Source organism: Gallus gallus, chromosome 14 (assembly GCF_016699485.2).
Source record: "Gallus gallus isolate bGalGal1 chromosome 14, bGalGal1.mat.broiler.GRCg7b, whole genome shotgun sequence".
NCBI lineage: Eukaryota > Metazoa > Chordata > Aves > Galliformes > Phasianidae > Gallus > Gallus gallus.
This window is the reverse complement of record NC_052545.1, coordinates 1,697,363-1,717,438: the sequence shown is the minus strand read 5'-3', so window position 1 is coordinate 1,717,438 and position 20,076 is coordinate 1,697,363. Positions and strand designations below refer to the sequence as shown.

The following is a 20,076-nucleotide window of genomic DNA, read 5'->3' as shown; positions in this document are numbered from 1 at the left end:
CTGTCAGTGCCATCGGCGCGTGTTGGAGTGAGCACGGGAGCTGCTAAATGATGCCTGCTTGCTGCCGAGCAGCTCTGCGTTAGCACAGGGCTGCAGAATTGCACCATTCATCAGCAGTGAGCATTGTTTGAAAAGATCATTTGGTATCTGTCAGGGCTGCTGTAATATTTTTGGGGTAAGGAGTTTAAGTGGGAAGATGTGTGCGTGTGCACTTCTGATTAATTGCAATTGTAATCTCCCATAGTGCACTCCTCAGCCTGGCGTTTTTAAAGCAAGGGTAGGTTGGTTGATTCCTGGAATTAATTACAATTCAGATTTTGAAGTGTGAAACGGATAGAGAGCTTTCTATAAACCTCTTAGCCACAGCTAGAATGTGGTCTGATTTATTGTATGCCTCTACTTTGCTCTACTGCATTGTGTCATGAAACCTTTAGGAGTTTATTGCAGGAAAATGACTGCTTTTTGCAGTCTTGGTGCAAGGAGAAGATGAAATTGGTGTGTTAATTATATTTTGATAAAGAAAAACAAAGCCATTTAGGCCTCTGCTCTTTGGTGGTAGGCCTACTACTTGATTGTTGTGGTCTCCCTAATTTAGAGAGAGCAAAAACAACTATCTGCACAAATTCCCTGAGAGTTTTTAGCAATTTAAGAGCTCACATATGTTGGGGTATCCTTTACTTCCCTTCCCCTGCAGGAATAGATGAAGGGTTCCCAGTATTCTTTCTGTGCTTCCCCTTTGGGTGCTGGATTTATTAATGCTCATTTTTAAACATCCTCAGGAGAACCTGAGGACAATGGCAGCAGAGATCCTCACTTCCCAACGTGGTGAAGGCATGAAATGAAGACAGCTGCCAACAGCAGTGTCAGCAGGAGACTGCTGTCTTAGTCTGAGTTACCTTTAATGTGTAAACACCAACCAACATTGTAACACTTAGCAGTTGTTAATATTAATGAACAAACCTTCCAGCTGAGAACTGCAACACAGTGACACCTGAAGTCGAGAAGGAGGGGGGGGGGGGGAGGAGAAATGCAGTGAAGTGCTGTTTGGGTTCCTGTGGGATAGGTAAGATGTGTGGTTTGGATCTGAGCAGATGTTGGCAGCAGCGCGATGGGTGTTGGTGCGTACCCACAGGGTGTCAGGCTCCGTGGGAGCTGCAGGCAGGTCCTTGTGGAGGAACAATGGGATTTTGTCATTAGGCCCTTCCCTGTCGGCTGGGGGAGATAAGGGAGCCTTTCCCCTGCTTGACTTCTGCAGTAGATAAGATAAAGATCTTTATGAGATAAAAGCCAAGTGCAGCCGGAACTTGGAAGAGCCGTTTCCGAGGAGAGAAAGCTGAGCTGGCATCAGTTTGATAAAGAAGGCAGTGTACTGATTTATGCTCTGTTCTATCAGAATTATGGTTTTGGTAGTAAAAGCATATCCCGGTTGTTGGTTCCAGATGTGCGTTCTTTCGGAGCCTGCAGGGCCGGACAGAGGCATCACCTGCAGGTTGTAATTCTCTCCCTTGGTTTTGGAGGCTGGGGAAGTTCAGTTGCTCGGAGATGGCCTTCATACCACATTAACATGTGTGGCAATCATTAGCAAAAGCTGCTGACCTCAGCAGGCTGCAAGGCGTGTGTCTTCCACGGGTGAGCCCTTCTTGCATTCCTGCTTTGTGGTGAGAGAAGGACCTCTTGCAGCTCTATCATTCCTCAGCGCTGCCCATCAATGCAGTGGCAGCATCCCCAGTTTTGGGGTGAACCCACAGCCGAGCGCTGGGATGTCCTTTTCCTGGAGGGTTCCCTCTTCAAAACAGGAACAGAGAGTTCAGATTGTCCATTTTTTTTCTTCCTTGCAGATTTCTTCCCGTTTCCTCCCCCCTATTTATGTGCACTTCTGGTCTCTGTGTATTATAAACCTCCCCTCTCTCCTGAATATAGATTCTAGGGACTGTGCAACATGCTTTGCCTTCTGTTCAGAACTCCAACCAGTGCATGTGTAATATTCTAATAGCACATACAGGGCAGGCTGTGTTCTGAGCCTACATGATGAGCTCTGACTGAAGCCCCAGGGATGGATAACCCAGATACAGCCCTGGATTCCTCCAGTAGCTCAGTGGTAATGTACCATTCATTATGTGAGTGCTGGAGCACCTCTGCTTTCTTTGATTAATGTTATGCGAAGTGTAATGTAGGTGTTCCACTGTCTGCTATTTCAGGAAATATTTCCCTTCTAAGTGAATAAGTTCTTTTGTCAATAACCTGGACAATGCAGTTTTCCCATTACCCTCATTCCTGGGCTTTCCTCCCCCATTTTCCTCCTCCTATATCCTGCAGGGTGCCTCTCTGGAGGGTGGGAGTTGTGCCCTGAAACCCAGAGCCAAGCTCAGAGGTGAACATCTGAACACTGAAATAGACACAACTCTCTATTAAACATCTGTATGGAGGTCCCCCATTGAAAAGCACAATGGTCCTTTAGTGGGAAGATGAACCAGAACATAAACCAGAGGGGTCTCGTGTGCAGTGCAGAGAGGCAGAAGGATGCTTGCTCTCAGCTTGCTGGAGTGCTGGAGCTCCTTATGCTGACTCCTGGCTGTCAGCAGCTGGCTGGAAGAAATGAGGCACAGGGGCTCAAGGCTTGCTGAAAGCAGCTAATTAATTGGGCTGAAAGCAGGAATCAAGTGAAAGGATGTGCAGGTATGAACATCAGGTATCTTCCACAATGGGTTGTAATAGAAAGTGGCAGAATGTGCTGGCAATAAAGCACAAAAATGAAGTGTGTTCATTAAGTCTATTAAGCTCAATTAGTGGAATGAAAGGCGCTGTATTGGTTGCAGCTAATACTGAATTTAAAGATTTTTTTTTAATACTAGTAATCAAAAAATTGGCTTGATCTCCTATTTAAAATCTGTTTACAGTATTTGTATTCGGGATCGTAAATAATGAAATAATGGTATGAGTTACTTAGCATTAATCAGCCCTCTCTCCCAGCTGCTGGGTTGGGATCATGAACACCAGCCCTGCAGCTCCCAGCAGCCATTCCCACTGCCTTTGTGAGACCTCTCTTCAAAACTCTTTTGTAACAGCATCCCCACCCCGATCTCTTTTCTTGAGGCAAAGAAAAGGAATGGAGGGTTATATTATATCTATTCCCTTCCAAAAAATATCTGTTCTTGAATGCTGACCCATACTTTACTTTTATATTTACTTATGCTTTTATTTACTTTCATTTGCTTTCATTAGGGCTGTTCCCAGCTGGCTGGGGAATGAAGCCCTAATTGGAGGCACACATACAACAGCATCCTTCTGCTGAAATAGCTCGTTGGCTCAGAACTCACTGAGCTGTCCCAACAGAGAGACTTCCATGGGTGTGAGCTGTGCATCCCTTGGGGTCAGGTCGTACTAAATCTTCCCTAATGCAAACCAGCCCCGGGTTTGGGCAGGCAGCTGCACTGGGGCAGCTCAATGGGTGGCGGGCGCTGTGCTGAGCTGTGGTGTGAATGTGGGATCAGAGGGAGCTCTGCATCAGCAGCCCCGGGCTCTGCGCCCCAATAAACTGTTCCCCACTTCTGGCAGTGTCAGATGAGAAAAGTTTGGCTTGCACGGAAAGGTTTGAAACGACTCTTGGCTTTGGGACCTGGACTCCACCCTGTCCTGTGAGCACTGATCTGGACAGAGCGCAGCTTTAAAAGTCGGGGTGAGATCTCAGCTAGGGGAAAGCTTCTCGCCTTTAATTATGTTTCCATGCAGGCCTCTTCCTCTTGCTGGCTCTGAGAGCAAATGCTTCTGGTCCTGAGCACTGTGCATCCCCTGCCTTGGCACAGTCAGGCTTCTTGCATTTGTGTCCTGCTTCAGCTAAAACCAAACGCAGTGAGAAGGGGTTTTTGTTGCTATTTTTTTAATGAGCAGTTTGGCTCCTGCTGCTCTCTAGGAGGTCAGGCTGTATCTGCTATATACAATTTTAAATATCTCTTGTTTCATATTGATGGTTCACTGCAGGGGAAAAAAAAACCTCAGTATTGGTTCTGCATCTTAACTGCAAAAACAGGAGGGGAACATCCATGGTGTTCAGATGGTTCCATCTCTGTAAAAAGACTGGATAAAATCCTGGTCTGTGTTGTTTAAGTGATTGGTACAAACATGTTCCCTCCTTTTCCTTTCATCTGTATTAAAAATAAAGAAGCATGTATGCTTTCTCCTTCCTTTAGTGGTGCTTGTACAGGGATGAGAACTGTGGTTTACACCAACGCAGAAATAGCAGTAAAAAAGCCTAATTTTTCTGTTCTTGCAAGGAAAACGAAGCTGATTTGTACTTCCATGTGCTAGCACAAGCAGGGCGTGAATGGAGGTGTCCCTGGAAGATGGACATCACAAGACACATTTTGATGCTTGTTCTTCATCTTACTATTGTGCATCACTGCAGTGAGACCTCCTTGTGGTCTCCAGGCCTACAGCTAGACTGGATCTTCATCCTGCTGATGTTCATGAGACAGGAATTGCCTTTATTGCTGAGATGTGCATTTCTGAACATGCTGGGGCTCCTCTTGGATGGTGCCTTGGGAGGTGGGAGTGTTGGAGCTGGGTGCTGCTGCTGGCTGGGGCTTACTGGTGGATACCCAAAGGAGTAGCTGGAGATACCAAAGTATCCCATCATTAATTCCTTTCTCTCTCCTAAATTAAGTTAGTGTCTGTGTCACAATTGGGATCTCTTCATTTTAAAATGTACCCTCTAACAGTGTCCCCATAGAAAAAAGCTGGGCCCAGTAAGATGGAGAAAATACTTAATGGCACTGCTCCAGACTTGATTAGGATGTGATTTATTCTGGGAACAATGACCATTTTAGTATGTATTTATGAGGGTGGCAAAGGGCCTACCAGGAAGCATGGTGTGAATCTCCAAAGCAGGGCAGCCCTCCAAATTCATTTATACTAACTCGTGTGTAGCAAGGCAAAGAAAGTGAGGCAGGAGAACTTCCTCTCGTGTAAATGAGAAACAACTTAAACTCTATTTCAGGATGATCCTGGTTCCGGAGTGCGTGAGCAAACGTGCTGGTGGGAGTGAATGGCTGCACGTGGGAAAGAGGTATTTTTCCACTCCAGCTGCTGAGTTTGCTCTGGCCAAAGGCTGCAGCTCAGCAGCGCGGTTTGTCTGGACACATCCCAGCTTTGGCATCTGAGGATCAGCAGCGGTGCTGGCAGGGCTGCTCGCACCCGGCCCAGCCTGTGTGCTAACCCACTCCTCGGGAAACTTGCCTGATGCAGACTTGGGCAGATTGCGTGCTCTGCAGCCCAGCCTGCTCCTATGCTGTGTTTTTTAATCCCAAATGCTAGGTGAAAAGACAGCCGTTTTGGTTAAGGAGGTGCTGCTCTGTGCAGTGCTGTGTGTGCCGCGTGGAGTGCTATCACTGCAGGGCTGAGACAAACCCATGTGGAGCTGCAGCCCACCCGGCCGTGTGCTCCATATCTGACCTGTGGCTGCACGCATCGTTGGGCTGTGTGGCTTGGAGGACTTCCTTGTTCCCTGTTCCAGGAACCTTCCTTGTTCCTTCCTTGTTCCACCGTGCTCTTCAAAGTGCCACGAGGTGCGATTGCTGCTGTGAGCACATGTAGGGATGGATGAATGATAAACTGCTTCATCTCTCTGCGGGCTGCAAGGAGGAATGCGGGCTGTATGTGCATGCCTGGGGCGGGGGGTGATGGCTGTGGTGCCCAAACCAGGCATGGACCTCGTGCAGGAAAACTGTTGCTTATGAGGGCTGTCTTCTAAACACAACTTAAAGTCTGTGTCAAATTTAGAGCAGGGAGAAGTTTGGTAATGTTTGTGAAATGTCACAGAGCATTCAGGGGCAGCTCTACCTCCTTTTGAAATGGTTCTTATTGTGTTTTGCAGTAGAAGTAGGATTATGGTGTCACCTTATAAATTAAGCAGATGCAGCGGTGGACACTTTGCAACAAAGGGGTGCTTTTAATGGCATGGATAGATTCTCAAATCCCAAATGGGGGACTTTTATTCTTGGAGCAGCTTGCAAGCAAAAGGCAATGGGTGCAAAGCTGTACCTCATTGTGCTGAGCATCTTCCTGCTCTTTCAAAGGCACTCCCAAGAAAGCACTGCTCCCTTGAAATTCCCATGTGCATAAACTGAGAGGGAATGGTGTTGTGTGGTAAAGAGGTGGGAAACACCCTGAAGCTCAATTGACGGGGAGAAACCACACACAGTGCAGTTATTGTCTATTCTGGGATGTTCTCCTCTTTACTACAACATCTGAATAAAAGCTTTTGCTTTTATATCCTGCAGTGCTGCACATCTGAATCTGCTTTTGCTGACATCTGTGGTAAGATGTGTTATTAAACCTGGGCTTGAGCCCATTGGGGCATCCTCCAAGCACTCATTTCCCTGTGGAAGGCAGAGTGGCCTCTTTGGCTCCTGTGCCCCTTTCTCCAGCAGAAAGTTCTGTGCTGGTGCAGTTGGTCTCCACCAGTGTCTGTGATAGTGGAGGTTTCCTGCCAGCATGCTGTCACAACTGTACTGCAGGCCATGGGGGTGTTGGGCTTGTTACAATCACTTGGAAAGGTGGAATTGTATTTAGGATGTAGTCATACAAAAGATGTGGCTTGCAACATACCTGGGGCAAACATGTGGCTTTAAGCTGATGGAATGTGTTACCAAAATAATTGAAAACAACTTGATCCACCCCAAGCTTTCCAAACAGCCTTCCCAGCATGGGCTTATGTGGGTCTGATAGCCCTGTCTGGTATGACAGCAAGGTGGGCTCCAGCCCAGCACTGCCTGGTGTGCTCAGCATCCTTTTCTGTGCTCCAGGCCCTGGCAGAGGGATGCATGGCAGGAGGCTGAAGGGATACTGCTGCATGCTGCACTTCCCCATGGCTTCAGGATGCTTCTCTGCTCCTCTCCACGTCCATGGCTGTGCCACCAAATTGCACTGGGAAAAAAGGCAAACTTCTGGGAAAGGCCTCCAGCAGCAGCACAAATTATGCAATGATTCGGGCAAGTCCGAACTTGCTGTTTTTCAAAGTGAAATGCAAGGCCTGCTGCTCGTTGATTGCTTTTCCCAATAACAGCAGCTGAAGTGCAAACAGCATCATCCCCTATGGACAATGAGAGAACACAGGGATGGGGAAGAGACAAAATGTTGAATTAAATGGTAGAGGAAATAAGAGTTCTCTTGAACAGTTTTGGTGCAGTTATTAACTTTGTGGTGCTTGGAAATCATGGTGATATATTCACTGTTCATGCCAGAGCTCATTGGTGAATGTAGGGGAGGATGTAATTTTGTCCATCCTTTGCATGGCTCGTGTGTACTGCTGCAGCAGGACAAAGGGAGGCTGGAAGGAGTCCTGGGATGTCTGGAGCTGGGATGCTCAGGGCTGACCCCACGGAGTGTTTTGGGTGAATGGCATCTGCTTTATGCTATCTGGCTTTGTTTTACCTCTTTCTCTAAATGCACCAAGCGAGCAGCCAGCCAGAGCTCTGGAAGGTTATTTCTCATGAGAGTGAACCTGTGATTGTGTGGGGATCTCTCACAGAGATGTCACACCTCCAGGCATTACCCAAACCTTGCAAAATTAACTTCTGCAGCAAACCTATAAAAGCGAGGAGAGGGGGGGGAAATTGCATTCCAATGAAGCCAAAGACCATGGCCTCTTTAAATGTTATTAAGTCAATAATTAAGTGAATTTGGAGTGTGAACTGTGTATCCACTCTAAATGGATTAATGATATGAGAATTCATACAAAATTGCTGTGTTGATTTTTATGCTAATGGCTGTTTGAATATAAGCTGAACTATTAACCAAGGATAAGTGGAACTAATGTGCCAGCATTGCTATAGAAATGTAATGGGAAGGACGGTCTGCAATTTGCAGAGGGCCTCGTTTCTGTGGAGTGGGCTGGGGGAACAAAAGCTCCCTTGGACAGATGGGAGGGATGTCAGATTGGGAGGGAGGGCTGTGAAGGGAGGGGTGCTCGGAAGAAGCACGTGTGGATGGATAAAGCCCAGGGGAGGAGCAGAGCTCAGCTGTCAGTAGCAACATGGGGGATGTCCCCAGGTTGGGGCACGTGGTGTGAGATCACTGGTATGTGCTGGGACTGCAGTTGGTGACCAAGGAGCAGATGCTCCCAAGATCCTGGAGGTGGATAAAGCTGTGCTTATTGCTGTGTTTTGGGCAGGTCAGCCTTTCCCTGGCTCTGTGCCATGCCGAAGGCAGCACAGTGAGGACAGGGAAGCTGCTCCAAGGGCCCAGGAGATGTGCTGGGTGGTGGAAAGAGGCACCGTGGGTAGGGAAGGCATGAGAACGAGCCGAGGAAATGCCAGCTGGCTGCCAGAGTGCTTTTCCAAACAACAAAGCTGGTTGATCGTGAAATCCCCATCACCTGAATCATTTAAATGTAAACTGGACAGAAGCACTTAAGAAAATACCACAGAGCGTGTTCCTGCTTTGGCAAGCTGGGATGACTGAGTCAGTCTGCTCAGCTTTTCCTTCTCGGAGGAGATGATGAAATGAGGGTCGGGCTGGAAGCGTTATCTGCCATCCTGGTGCCTCGCATCCCTCCCTCCCCTCTCAGAGGAAGCAGCCGAGGCGCAGGTGGAGCCCATGTCAGGCTGAAGGCAGGCTGGGAAAGAGGGAGGAGGGGAATGTTCCTGCATGTTAGGAATGGCAAACTGATGGATCTCAGGTGTGCCACTGTAGCTTCATGTTTCCTTTATCTATGTGAAAGTCAGGGGAAAAGGTGTTTGCTCTGGTCATAGGGTATCCCAAGTTGGAATGGAAGGGACCCATAAGGATCATCGAATCCGACGCAGATTTCAGAGCCAGGTATCAAGCTGTCTGAGGAGCAGATCTGCTCCTTGTAGAAGAGTACCCACCTTTGCTCCCTGAGGACTGGGCTGTAAGCTGTAGATTTAACGTGGCTTTTGATTTGGAAATGAAGCTGTGAGTTGTCTGATGCTCTCATGTGATCACCAGAGACTGGGAAAGCACTGGAGCTCTCTGAGAGCCATCGATTCTCTACTGGAAGCAGAGTTAGATTGGGCTCCATAGGCTCACACACAAAACCAGCAGTGCCTTGTCAGACAACTAATCAGCGCTCGGAATTTACGAGCAGGTAGTGCATTATAAAGCTGGAGCTGGGGAGGTGATTAAGGGCATTGTCCATAATGTAATGCTGCTGATATTTAAAGAAAATGTAAATAAAGCCTTAATTGTGGTTTTTCATCCTTTTTGAGGCTTCTCTGGTGGAACCACAAACAAACAATAGCAGTATGTAGTTGCTTGGGAGTTAAGCTGCTTGATTAGCTAATCTCATCTGAGTCATAATGATAAACTGGATCGTAGGCATTTTGGGCTTTATTAATGTTAGTATGGCTCTGCTTCAAGGTCAATTTTTATTCCTCTAACTTTATGAAAATGCATGCTCGAAAGAAACTGAAGTTCCCTTGTATTATACATTGCAGGAAATAGCAGTGTTTGTTGTTTAGAAGCATGAAATATACAACACATCATACAGCTCTGGGTGGAAGTCCTCCATTATTGATTTGGTTCTGATTATTGATACACTAAACCTTAATATATATATTTTTTCCATTCAGAGCCCAATCTCCTCCTCCTGTTTTGCACTTGGAGCGATGTGCCCTGGGACACATGGAACGATGTGCAAATCGCTCATGGAAAAAGAGGGGATGGATGAAGTCAGGCTGTGAAGGACCGCATCCAGCAGCAGTGAGTGCCTCCATGGGGATGAGGAGTTTGGGTGGGTGGGATCACCAGCAGAGGAGGTTGGGAACAGCCTAACATTGCAAGCTTCTATTTTTCTGTGTGTCCTTTCAGTGCCAGACATGTGCAGCCCTTAATGAGGCTTTCATTATTGCTACTTAATATGCAAGTTGTTTTAGAGCAAGTGAAACTCGCCTTGCTAATGAACACTTAAGCAAAACACATTTTTCTTCACTGGCCCATTACTATCTAGAGATAGCTAATATCTGGTAAATGATTTTTCTCCCAAAGATAATGCCCAGCTAGGCTGTTGATGTCTCCTCCCATGCAAAAGTGATGCCAGGTCCTCTAAAAGTAGGAGTTTGGCTTCGGGGCTCTTAGGTCTAAAAACAGAACACAGAGCCTCGCAACCTTTCTTCTTGCCTTTGGTGCCTTCGAGAGATGCCAGGGTTATGCTTTTGAGCTTTTCTCCAAAGTCATCAGAGCTCAACAGTCACTTCTTGTCTTGCTTTTCTTGTTGTGAAGGTTAAAATTCTCAGTTAATTAAATGCTTTCAGTAGGTGAGGCTCTCAGGAAGGTGCCAAGAACAACAGGCCTCGGTGTGGCTGCCAACCAGTGGCGGTGTGGCAGCTCAGTGAGACAGCAGCACCCTGAGGATGCTCTGCCCCATGCTTTGGGCAGGACTTCCCTTACAAGCTGCAGTCCCTTCGCTCTTCTCACTGAAGCAGATCCTCTCTGCCCATCTCTGAAAAGCACTGTGATGGCCGCTCACCTCTACAGGGTTAAACCTGGTTGTCCTTTGAGCTCAGCTATACAGAGATGCTGGCCCTGGCAGCAGCGTGGTTTGGCCACAGTGGAATTTAGCAAAACCTTTCTGAATGCAGAGGATTAAATGCTCCCTTCCCCCACTCAATTTATTTGCTAGCCTTTCTGTTTTGTAGAGCAGTGACGCTGTGGATGTGTGCCCAGCCCTGGCACCCTGAAAGGCAGAGAAACTCAGCTTGGGAACTGTAAGAGCACCCATCATATTTCCCTTTCTAGTTCTAAGTATGCAGGTTGCTCCAAAAGTAATGCCTTCTATTTATTTCCATGGGAAATTTCCCTGGCAGCTGAAGCATGCTACAAAAAATCACAAGGCTCGAGACAGAAGTGGTGTGAGCCATCACCTACCCCCCCCCCCCCCCATAAGGTCCTGTACTCCTTCGGAGGAGGTAACCGTGCCTTTAAAATTACTTCATTACCAAATCAGTGGAAAGGATCAGATGGAATAAATGGAAGGGTGTTGTGCAATGGCTGAGATGGATGGCCGCAGGGTGCTGACTCAGCCCTCCCTGCCGTGCTGTGTGCTGCCCATCATGCTGCTCCCTGCAGGGCTCTGGGAAGGTGTGCTGTGTGTCCTGGCTGCTTTTGGAGAGGAACACCGTTGGTGTTCCCTGGGCTGGGGAGATGGGGAGGGTGGCACAGCAGCTGGGAGGTGAAACCTGTGTGTGATCACAGAGCTCAGAATGGTAGTTTCCTTCCCTTGGTGAAGGAAAAGCCCAGTTTCCATCTTCATCTGGCCCAGGTGACGTTTGTGAAGTTAGTTAAACTCACGTTTGGACTGCAGAGTGATACTTAGGCTGTCAGATCCTATTGATTTCCACGCATCAACATTTTGCGGCGATGTTGTTAAGTATGTGATAGCTGTTCAAACTGCACTTCCCGAGGCTTTGTGCTCTGTTTGATCTGTGAATGATTTACAAACTCTGCTGCTTTCTGAGCTCACCATTAGGTGCTGGGCCTGCACTTATTTGGAAATGGGGATGATTGGAGCCAATCACTAACGGCTCACAAAGCGCTCCCATGCGGGGGGATGTTCTGAAGCAAGGAGGATGTATGAGTGACAAATGAGTGCTGAAACACCGGTAAAGCACAGCTTCTGAGCTCAATTTGTACCTGTCCTCCAGGTGGTTCAGTGATTTATTATTTGCGGACTGTTTCTACTTTGTAGTTTTGGTGGTTACCACCATCCCTAAGCAGGAAAAAAAGTGCGACGGGAAGAATGGGTGCTGAGATGGAGCTCTGCCTCCTTCTGGGCTCCCTGGTGGGTTTTTCCCATAATTACTATTGGTGTTTTGACGAGGAGCATGGAGTGAATTCTGATGGCTGTCAGTGAAACCAAGGGGCTGTGAAGTCCCTGTAGTACAGGATTGAAATACAGGCTTGGCTATTTGACTAATTACGCTCTCAAAGTCGACAGTTGGAGGAAAATTTAGCCAAAGTGCCTGAGGCTGCTCCATATTGACACTTCATGTCTCGTTTGTCCCCGAGTCATAGAATCATAGAACTGTTTGAGTTGGAAGGGACCTCTAAAGGCCGTCTGTCCCATGCTCTGCACTGGGTAGGGACACCCACAGCTCCATTGGGTGCTCAGATCCCATCTCGTGACCTTGGGTCTCTGCAGGGAGATGGGGCACCCAATGCCACTGCCTCACTGCCCTTATTGTAACAAATGTCTTTCTTACACCGAGTCTGAATCTGCCCTCTTAGTTTGAAACCATTTCCATTGTCCTGTTGCATCCTGCCCATTGTTTGGAGGGATGATGGTCCAAAGTGTGCAGCTGTGATGGACTCTGCTGTGTGCTTGCTTCAAGTTTACCCAAAAGAAAGCATGGAGGAGGAGGATTTGGACTTGAAGTGCTGGGCATGTCAAGGGAGCAGCTGTAAGTGCCCTGGTGGAAGATGAAAGGAGAGCAGTATGTTGGTACGTGTTAGGGATAGGTTTTGAAAACAGAATGTGCCTAGTTCTCCTTTCTCTGGTACTGGTTGTAATGGGGCAGTTCGATACAGCATGGAGTAAAACCAAAAGCAGAAAGTCTTACCCCAAAAAAGGCATCCCGTGGCAGAAGGATACCGGCTGTGGCCTGTAGGTCGCAGCAGAGAGTATGCTTTTATTAGGAGATACCACTTCATCCTTTGTGTTCCCAAGTTGGAATTCCCCAATGAGATGAGCCGACACGTACTTGGCCTTATTGCTAAAAATAAATAACCCAAACACAGCATCCTTGCCCTTGCTGGCCAGATGACCAGCTGATGGATGTTGTTTCTTTTGGTTTTTGCTCTGTGGGTGTGAGCTGTGGGGAGTGGTTCGAGGCACTGGGCTGCTCCATGTGCCAAACCATGGGCTGTTGTTGTGCCTTCCTCCCGGGCTCCCCAGCTGAGACACCAGGGCTTTGCTCAGAGCCTCTTTGCAGAGTCAGTCCCACCAAAAATGGTAGGAAGGATGGAGATGTACCTTAAGGACCTGTGGGAAACCACAGCCCTGGAGGTCCTGTTCCGTTAGCTCAATCACAGTTCTCCATTTTCTTTAATGTGCTTTGGATCTGGCCCAACATCTATGTAAATGCTGTTTTTTTCCATGCAGTTGTCTGTTAAGCTCAAGTATCACACAGCAATGGAGGAATGCAAAAAACATGGCTGTGTGCAGTGCTATGGTGAGAAACTGCCCCACGTTCGTAGGATCCCATCCTGTGCTGCAGGAGGGAGAAACCTCAGCAGGTGGTGGTGATGTAACGTTCTGGATGTAAAGGCTGGAAGTAACAACCACCTCATACATCAATTTCACTCATTGATTACTCACAAAGCATTACATATAGGCAAGGAAAAGAGTACAAAACAAAATTGTATGGACATTTTGATGACAAAGTGTTCTGGTTTGCACCAGGAAATGCTGAGAACAACCCAGCACTCTGTAAAGTTGGTCGTAAGCATGTAAAAATATATGAATGCCAATGGAAATTATTGACCAAACAATCTCCTTTTTGGTGGGAAATATGTTTTATCAATATCTGTACTGACCTGCTTGAAATACTCAAGGCAGAATGGGAAAAACAGGTACAACTCTGAACAATTTAAAGCGTATTTAGAACTGGCTGGAAACCAGCAGTCATCCTGCAATGTTATTTACAGCAAAAGCAGTCTGTTTCTTCAGGGATCCCATTGGTTTAAGGCCAGAAAGGACCGTGAGAGCATCTACTCTGACATCTTGTTTAATGAGGGCCAGCTACCCCCACACTTAGGCTGAAGATGTAAAGTTGGTTCTTCTCTTTTCTTTAAGAAAAGCAATCCGCATTTAGTTTTGTCTTTTTATACACTTAAAATTGCAGAATCAACCATTGCCTCAGTAGATCCTGCAAGCACTTTATATCTTTTTCTATTAAATTGCATTCATAATTGCTCACTTAAAATTGTTTGGCTTCACATTTAGGACCTTGGTGCAGGTTCTGCTTTGCTTCACTTGATGAACGGTTCCTTTGATACCCACTGCTTTCTTTCGCACGCACAAACACGGTATTAAATCACCTTTCCATTGTTTTGCTGCTTAATTAAATGGATTAAACTCCGCAGATAATATATTAAATATTTTACCGAATGGTTTCAAGCTTTACCCACACAAATCTTCAGCAGCCTTAAGAAATGCAGGCGATAAAACACAGCAGGTGCTGTGTGCTGAGATAAAATCTCCCCCCGCGTCTATTCTTTTCATGGACTGAAGGATCAAATTTACTGTAGGGAAAGAAGGCCATTTAAAAAAAGAGGGCTTGCATTCAGTTTATTCAAGAGGTTAATTCTGTCCTGACTCATAGCTCTCCATGCAGTCCTCCTTGCAGCAATGGCCTACGTTCCTCTTGATAGCTATGAAGCTGTTTGCCTGCATTAAATAGTGCTGTAAGTGCCCAGAACCCCCCCAGTAACACACGTTGCTCTCCATGATTAACTTCTTACCTTCTGCTGTTGACTCCTGCTGGTTCAGATCCCCTCCTGGGCGGTGTGTGGCACAGCATGGCCTCTTACTACAAGCAGTGTTCCTTCAGCAGATGCTTCACCACGTCCATGCAATCAGCACGCAGTGTTCTGACTCACCGAACTCCACGTGCATTGCATCTTTGCTGTTGTCTTCATCAACCAAACTCGTAATCTCATCAAAGAATGAAATTAGATTTATATGATAGGCCTGTTTTCCATAAACCATGATTACTGGTGTTAATTATATTGCTATACTTATTATTTTAATTAATTACCTTTATTAATAGAAGTTTGTATCAGCTTTGCATTGCTTTGCTCAGCGCTGTGCTGGCCAGCTGGCTCACAACTACCTACATCATCTCCGTTCTACTTCTGACTCTTGGCTCCACATTAGCAGTCATTCAGTGCTTTGGAGTGCCCTTGGCTTTGGTGCTTTTATTGCAAGCTAACTTCAGCAGCTGGATCTCTGAGCTCAGCTCCGTGACATCACTTGTGTTCTATGAGCTTCTGCTTCAGTGCCAGCACTTTGCTGTGAAGGACTGGAGGTCCTCCATCACAGCAGTGTGTCCCTTGGGAATTCCTCTGCATCAGGGCTATGTTTGTGCTAAATTGGCAGAAATTCTCACCTTTTGGCATCACTGTCATGACTGAGTAATTGTTTTAGTTCTAATTCTTATGTATGGATAAAATCCGATGGGAGAAGCCTGCCAACCAAAGCATCAAGACAGTGGTATCTGTATCCAGCGCATCAGCAACACCCGCCTCCAGAAGTCTCTCTCCTGTATAGATTTCAGTAGGGCTGCCATAGCCAGTAGATTACTGGGGTCTACCACATGTGCAGCTCAGAGGGTCGCGTTACACTGCACTGCTGACCACCCTGGCCTAAAAGTGAACCAATTTCTTGATAAATTGTTGGATGTTTCGATGGAGTGATCAAGCAGCCTGCTCAGTACAACACATACTCTGGTTTATATGACTAAGGGAGGAAGAAAAGCATGATGAAAAAGCACCATATGGATCCACCTCCCAGACATGATGGGAAAAAAAATTGGATACAAAATTGTCCAGGTTGTACCACAGATCTGTATCCCCTCCCTCTTGGAAATGCAGATGATGTAGTGGTAGTTTTGTGAATGTGATCCGAATCAGCCCTGTGGGTGAGGAGTGCTGCCTGCAAGGCAAGCAATTCGGTCCAGGTCTAAAAATCCCCACCTTGGGAGTAAGAAGCAGTGGGTGGAGATGCAGCTAATGAGGTTATGTATCCCCTGATGCCCATTGTTCCATGCAGACCTTAGCAGGACAATCTTGTTTATAAGCAGTGGTTGGTCTGACTTGGGCTGCAGCTGTGTAAGTGTTTTAAATCAGGCTAGCAAATACCAAAATCTTGGCTGCAAATTTGTGATGGAAGAAGTGTGCACTAAAGGTGCCTGCAAACACACGTCTATCATTGCCCATGTTTGTATTCTCATAGGTTAACTCTCATAATGGACGATGTTAAGTGTATCTTCTTTATGCTGTAGTTACTTTACTCACATACACTGCTAACATAATGGTATTCTCATGGTCTTAAGATTCGTCCTGCAGACGAGCTGTAGAATTGTCTTTCTAGCGTGAGCTCAGGAGTGGCTGGAAGAAGTTGCAGCTAAAGAGAGCTTGGGATCTGCACAGCTGTTCTTATTTCCAGCTGTTTTTTGTATGTTCACTGGGTGGAGCAGACGTTGATAGCTGTTCCCTTATAAAATATGTAATACTGTACTTTATGACCTAATATATTTTCCAGTCTTGGGGCCTGATCCAGAGTCCACTTAGCTCTCTGAGCAGGCTTCCAACAGCACTAGAGGAGCTCTATCAAATTCTTAATGAACCAATGCAAGTGAGAGGTAATTTAGGGCCATTATCTTTGTGGGGTTGCATATGGTTCGGTGATGCTCTGTCGTTTGCTTCCAGACTGGTCTCCCTGCTGCTTTACTTGCTTTCTCTAGCTATGTTTCAGCAGTCTTCGGAGATTTATAGGCAGCAGCTCAGGGTCTCTCGCCCTGGCTGAGCTACATGCAGCCCTTGGACTCCTCCTTGGCACACTTCCCTGGGAAAGCCCCAGGCACAGTGACGGTTGGTAATGTCTGATGACATTTGGTGGCACTCCTTCTGTCTCATCAGTCTTGTCATCCTTCTGTGTGTGCATTGTCAACGGCAGCCTCCCAAACCCTAACATGATATTTAAGTTAATTGTCTAAGGTTGTTTACTCGTGGGTTAGCGTGTCTGCTTTAGTAGCCTGGGAGAAGGGGAAGACAGGGAGAGCACAGCAGAGCTTTTTGTTAGGGTACACATCCTATCTTAGGAAGCTAATGGCTGTAATCGAGGTGCAGCCTGAATTTTGGAACATGGGAAACATAAAGGAAGGTAAAAACTTGACTGCTGAAATTGTACCAAGATGGGGAAGACAGCCAGAGGGAAGGGAAGGCGTGCTTGTTCCTGCGCACAGGGCTCAGAGTGCTTGTTGAGACCCATCTCTGCGTTCTTTGGATTGCAGAAGATCTGGCTGAAAAAATAGGAGCTGCTCTTTATTGCCAGGGACTGCTCACGTTTGGGGCCATTTCTGTGCATCGCCCCTCTCTGTGCATGAGCCCCTTGAACAGATATTGCTTTGTCTCTGCTGCAGAAGATGAGGTCTCAGTGGCGTTTTCCTACTTTGGATGTGATTCAGAAAGACCACAGCAAGTTCAAAGCTAGCATCAGCGTGCCAAGTACGTCTGTACGTGTTGCAGGTCTGATGTGGTTTTGCTGGGGACTCCAGCTATTTCACACCTACTGGATGCTTCTGGGAAACTGCTGTTTCCACTGCTGTAGTTTGTTGGCTTTGCTCTTGTTTGTGCTTGTCCCATTCGATCAAATGAGGCTAATGAGTGAGGGATAGCTGCGCTTCCCAGGGGTTTAAGTGCTTGGAAGCTGCTAGCAGGCATGCTCTGCTGTGGAATACATTGAAGCCTTTTGCTGCAGGGGATCATCCTGAAGGCTGTAAGAAAACAACCGCTCAGTATTTTGACAACATCAGCTCACAACTTATAGTTTGAACGATCTTTTCTGATCTCACTGTAGGTCATGGCTGCAAGTTAATTTGTTCCATGTGCTGTCGTGATGTAGGACACAATCAGAAAACCAGGGTTCTCCCAGGGTGAGAAATACTTATGCTGAATAAACAGTTATGGCCCATTCTGTATTTTCTCTCCCAGATTTCCCACGTCCTTTCCCACGCTTTGCTTTGCCCTCCACCCTCCTCCTTGCTCTCCTGCACGAGCAGCCCGGCTCCACAGCCCTCAGGCTCTGCTCTGCAGAGAGCAGCCTGTTGGGGCATGCAGCTCTGGCAGTGCCTACAGCTGCAAGCTGTGGTAGGGCCTGCAGTGCTGCCCCTGCCAGGCAGCTTGGGGCTGGTGGATAGCAACATGGCATCAGCACTCAGCTCCTCCGGGCTCCTTGCAGACCTGCCCACGTCCTCCTCATCTCCGCTGGGCCCAGTGTATTGTGGATGCTTCCAATGGCTGTCGGTTCTGCTGAACTTTGCCCAAACACTGATAAGATGCGTTCGTGTTGACGAACTGACGAACAGCCTCAGTCTGGGCTGTGTACACAGATCTTTTGCTGTCTGTCTGCTCTGGAGCTGGAGGAATGGCTGCACTTGTACTGGCATACCCAGGTGATTGGTAAAGCTGTGCTCCTAAACCCAAGCGTGGCCCAGAGCAGAGGCTTTGTGCTTTAGACACTGCATAAATGGAGGTGGTGCCTTATTTCAACGAAGCATGCCTTGGATGAGTAGTTTGTAAGGCTGGTTGGCTGTGATGATGAACAGTGTGCAGCCCTGGCACTACTTGCAGTGAGGCTGCTCTAACACTGTGTATGTGTGCAGAAGAATGGAAAACTGAACTGGCATCACCTGAGTTGAAAGCTCAGTAATCATAGCTGCAATCTTGATGCATTTAATCATCCACCCACAATAAACCACCAGGATCGTTTCTGTTGTTTTCCTTTGGCTTGCTTTGCAAATTTAAGACCTCCTGGATCAAGTGAGCAGCTGCTGTGGGATGTGGGACCTCAACTGTGGGCTGCTAGGTGGGGAAGCACAGCAGGAGCACAAGCACAGGGCAGGGCTGGAGTGGCTCAGTGGTTGTGTCCCTGTGCCTGCTGCTGTCCCTTCGACTCTCACAGACCCTTTTATGAGCTGTGTGTGCCTGGAAAGGCAGCTCCTGGAAACTTGAGCTGAGCTAGTTCAGCTGCTTGGAACGCTGCAGGGCACAGAGAAAGAGGAGTTTCCCGTCCTGTATATGTATATACAGGTTGGACTTCCATCCATATCGCAGCAATTGTGCTAAAATGCCACGAAATAAGAACAGTGTAGTATGGATCCTCATGGCAGGAAAACTTACTGAAATTGTAAAGAAACTGGCAGAGATACGGCACTTAAGCCTCTTAGTTGGACTCTCTTTCTAAACCAGCCCTATGAAATCGTTGAGGTTGCCATAACGTTCGGCCTCATGAACTGGGTGTGCAGTGACACAGGGATGTGAAGGATCCTTCTCCCTTTTTAGTCTGTAAGCTCACTGTGCTGTGCTTGCTTGGTTTTCATACCATGTTGGAGACTGAGTCTTCTGTTCTTGTGAAGTGATACAGCTCCACCTAAGTCAGTAGAACTCCAATGTGTTGTGTTAATTAAGGATGGCATTGAGCCTCCAACGCCCTGTCAGAGAAAGCAAAACGTTCTGTTTCTCCAAAGCAAAATGGTAAACGTATTAACTATTAAAATCTGGGGGGAAAAAAAATCATGAAGCAAATTAGTTTGATGTTCTCTTTACACCAGAGGAAGGGGAATTTTATCACTTTCATCCTACGTGTGAAAACGTTTTACAAGCAATGGAAATGTGACCAACAGTGAGATGGAGACAGTGTGACTCATCCAAAAGAAACAGCAATATGAGAAAATGTAAATATTTGTAACAAGGCAAAATGGTCTGTAAAAGTACCTTACTTTGAGACATATGGATAATATCGCCAAGGATAATAGAGAAAGGGGTGGGGGAGGAAGAATGAAATTCCACTTATAGGACCTTTGGAATATAAGGTCCTTGGGATAATCTAATAAAATATACGGGCTACACAGAACAGTTTGGTTCTATGATTTTAAGTTTGGGAGGAATGCAGTTCAGGATTCCACGAGCGACGTCTCCTCACGTTGGACCCAAACTTTCACTGCCTATTAAGGCAAACTCCCATCACACTCAGTGGGCAAATTCTCTTCTCATTTGCATGGGAACGGCAGGGCTGACAGAGGCTGTGTGTGGGTCACGATGTCAGGTTTCCAATCTGATCATCCACATTAAGAAGTAGTTTGATAAACCCAATTTTCCAGCTGGAAACACAGCACTTCTGATAGCTGTGATCTCAGTAAGTGATTTCTGACCCAATTTTGGTGTACAAATGTCCTTGCAGCACAGACCTCTTTTCCCGTCTCTCTGCAGTGCCTGTTAGCAGTTTGAGACGCGAAGCATTATTGCGTCAATGATAGCTTTCTTAGAAAGCAGATCTGCTGG

The 20,076-nt window shown here is 46.9% G+C and overlaps 1 non-coding gene across 14 annotated transcripts in view; it reads left to right on the top strand.

Annotated features, from left to right (window-relative positions):
- Positions 1 to 20,076, top strand: part of LOC121106795 — a 148,588-nt gene that overhangs the window by 19,515 nt on the left and 108,997 nt on the right. For all 14 annotated transcript variants that reach the window (XR_005839841.2, XR_005839842.2, XR_005839846.2 and 11 more), the window contains exon 2: positions 9,588 to 9,717. This is a non-coding gene — a transcript (uncharacterized LOC121106795). The remainder of the gene's footprint in view (positions 1 to 9,587; positions 9,718 to 20,076) is intronic.